Below are 3,853 nucleotides of genomic sequence, written 5' to 3'. Positions count from 1 at the left end.
TGGAAGCTTCCAATCCAGACCGCGGATAACCGAAGAGCCAACGATCTGACTGAATCGACGTGGAGAAATCTAACGAACGCAAAACGACATCCTTGTTTTGATAACTTTTTGGCAATGTAAACGTCCAGCACCTTGCCATGTTCAATACAAACATTGCGTAAATCATTGATTCCAAAGGAGTGTGGAAAATTCGTTACGTACATGGATGTTGCGACCTTAGCGGTGTTGATGTGGTCATCAATCGACGGATTATACATTTATACACTAGCACAAAATATCTAATGATGTAAAAATTCAAGGGAACACCTCCCATTCTGTCCCCACAATTCATCCAAAGCCATCCCACACCTCATTTCCTTTATCTTGATATTATTTATCTAGTCGGACACATCAGTCTTTCTTTCATATACTCATTCACTCAAGCAATTACTCTCCAACCTCTCACTACACTCCCTCTCTAGTTCATCCATCTTCAAACCATCTCCAGTTTTCTTCAAGAGTTCTTCAAGGTATACCTCACTCTTTCTGTATTTCCTTGCAAGAAATGTTGTTCTTGATGCTTGTATGTGTGTATCTTAAAAACACACATGTACAATGCAAGATCAACAAATTTCTTTACCCAAAAGATTTAAAAACTTCATATAACATCATAATAAAAGTTACTTTAAGAAGTTATAACAAGAATCCATGTGAAAACATGTTAAAACACATTCCTTGTTCTTTAACGCCAATCTGTCCAGACTTTCATTTTCAAATAAAAGACTTTAAAACTTTTTAAACAGATTTCCATGAACTTATATTTCTACTACCAGTTAGTACACGACTTAAGAAATATTTTATGTAAAGATCATAACTATTTGTTAAGAAATGAGAGATTTATGACCTTTCAAAGTATGACTAGTGACTATCTGTTCAACAAAATGTCACCCTACTTCCCACTACTAAATGAACACCATGTACACAGTTTATACAAGATCCTATTATGTCTTAAGAAACTTTTGACATAAGATTCAACACTTTTAGAGGTGTGTTTCTACTTTAGTTGATCAAATTAAACCGAAAGGTACGAGTAGGTACCCGGCTGACCACAACAACTTATGATGTAAATTCGAAGGACTTATACATTGAACTATAAAATGTGACTATTGCTATTTTAAGGTAACTTAAAGACCTAACTTTTGATAGTAGACTCTCCATTTTGCGATATGTATGGACTGAGTTATGACCCATCGAAATGACACGTTTTGGACGTTCTTCTTTAAAACACGTGAACTTCAATTTCATTAACGTATGAAACCGAATTTATAAACCAAACTCATAAACATAATTAATGGTGACCTAAACTCACCTTACCTTGGCTATTGATAATATTTTGACTTTGATCATCCTTATTACCTTAGGTACCATTTCCCGAAACACTCTCGTTTTGAATTGTCGCACATGCTCTCATTGTGAGTTTCATAGCCCCATTTTTAAATGTTTTACTTTAGTGTAAGAATACATTGCTCATTTTACGTTTTACATTATGGACACAAGTATATTACTTACATATGTGCATGAGTTGAAAACCGCAAATCTCTTAGCTCAATATCGGTTAATTATTAGTTGTAAGCATGAATCTTATAAATAAATCTATTTGGGTTGACATCCTCTCCGGAGTTATTCTTTTTAACATGTCAACGGGCTTATAATACTGCGTAATACGACACTTTGGTTTAAGTGTGTTACATACACGAGGTAAGACTGATTGCGTTAAGCTTAGACACCAAGTGCTCATGACATATGGACATTTTTACAAATGATTAGTATTTGCAAATCTTATTGTCCATTTACTACTATTATTAGAAACCTATGAACTCACCAAATTTATATTAACATCTTTTAACATATATTTCTCAGCTCACTAAGGTATTCACTTTCGCATTTCCAGTTACGGTCAAGATTAATCGCATCTTGGAAGTCACGAGACTTAAACTACCTAAGCATGAATACATGGATTTCCATTTTAATTAAAACTTAGTGTACTATCATGTAAACTTAGATTTTTTACTTGTAACCATGAACCATGCTTTATTGATGAAAACTATAAAACATCATGCTTAGACATCGTTAACTATAACCGGGACTCATGAAGTCACGTCTTGCCTCAGATGCCGAGGTGAGGGCATCACAGATTGGTATCAGAGCTCACTTTATAAGGAACCATGATTGTATTAGTGTGTCTAACAGGAATCGTTAGGATGCATTGATGAGTTTGGACTATAACTTAGTAAACTATCCGTTATTATGTGTGTGACGATTGCTCCAAATCCATATGAACAATACGTCATTCATTGATTTCATTGCGAGGTATTTGACCTCTATATGATACGTTTTATAAACATTGCATTCTTTTGAAAAGGTACACCATAAATGAATATTTAAATTAAAGGTTTTCGACATCTGATGATTTCTACATATAGACAATCACCGTAAATAATAGTTTACAATAGTACTTCCGTTGACAATGCAGTCAAAATAAGATACATGTTGATGATTTGGTGAATGCAACGTTTCCTTGAAAAGTATGTCATGTAAGACTCCATGCACATAGCTTGTCTAACATATAAGCAACAGCGGAAGACTTCTAGTAAACCTGAGAATAAACATGCTAACAAGTGTCAACACAAAGGTTGGTGAGTTCATAGTTTTATTATTTCGTATAATCTGTATGTAAAGGTGAATCACAAGATTTTAGTTGTTTCATTCAGAAACGTTTATCAATAGATTATATAAAAATGGATCACAAGATTTCAATTATTTCATCCAGAAACATTTATCAATAGATTATATAAAAATGGATCACAAGATTTCAGTTGTTTCATCCAGAAACGTTTATCAATAGATTCTACATAACAGAGCACCCTGGTAACTAAACTTTAACGTTATAATGATAAATACCCCATTCGTTTTAATACACGCAAACCAACGTGTCCTAAACTCAAATAACACACGTCCGTTAAAAGGCTAGCGCTCTAGCTCGGACGGGGATGTCAAGCCCTATGGATCCATATACTATTATTCGCGCCCACCAGTCCACATCCTATGTACTGGCAGTTACTAGTTACCAAAGCTAAGGGATTATCGGTTTAAACTCAGTGTAGAATTAAGTATGTACTTGTATCCATTGCGTTTAAAATAAATTGCATGTATTCTCAGCCCAAAAATGTATATTGCAAAAGCAATTAAAAAGGGAGCAAATGAAACTCACGCATATAAATATTGTAAATCAGTTAATAAAGCATTTGCATGTATTCTCAGCCCAAAAATGTAAAGGGTAAAAGGGATCATATGAAACTCACCTTAGCAGCATATAAAGTCGTTCACCAAAATGTGATCGAAACTCGGATTACCAAATAATCGTAGATCTCAACGTATCAGTATTGAGATTCAATATTGTAGAAAAGTACGTAGACGTAACGGAGATGATAAACACTAGGTTTGTTTCATAAATATACCCCCGAACATTACCCATAACCTCCTTGGCTATAACCCATAATTTCCTTAGCTCTAGCTTGCTTGTAAATTTATTTTAAAAGTGACACGCTCATAACCTCGTCGTAGTATTTTATGTATAATACTAATAATAATTAGATTAATAATAATATTAATCTTAATAATAATAATAATAATAATAATAATAATAATAATAATAATAATAATAATAATAATAATATTATTATTAAATAAAATAAATAAATATCTACGGAGTAATTAAAATAAGATCAGAAATAGAAATGATCGGGTATTTATAGTTGTGGCCTGTCCCTGGTGTCCATGCGATCGCATGGCTGGGAAGGCTATATCCCATGCG

At 33.5% G+C, this 3,853-nt stretch overlaps 1 long non-coding RNA gene across 1 annotated transcript; it reads left to right on the top strand.

Moving 5' to 3' along the window:
- The first annotated feature begins 476 nt into the window (after nucleotides 1-476).
- Nucleotides 477-2,141, top strand: LOC139852379 (uncharacterized). The gene is made up of 3 exons (XR_011761053.1): nucleotides 477-509; nucleotides 1,401-1,451; nucleotides 1,931-2,141. It is a non-coding gene; the product is annotated as an uncharacterized lncRNA (long non-coding RNA).
- The last annotated feature ends 1,712 nt before the right edge of the window (nucleotides 2,142-3,853 follow it).

This window comes from Rutidosis leptorrhynchoides, chromosome 6 (genome assembly GCF_046630445.1).
Source record: "Rutidosis leptorrhynchoides isolate AG116_Rl617_1_P2 chromosome 6, CSIRO_AGI_Rlap_v1, whole genome shotgun sequence".
Classification (NCBI taxonomy): Eukaryota; Viridiplantae; Streptophyta; class Magnoliopsida; order Asterales; family Asteraceae; genus Rutidosis; species Rutidosis leptorrhynchoides.
The sequence above is the reverse complement of the archived record's forward strand: the minus strand, read 5'-3'. Positions and strand labels throughout refer to the sequence as shown.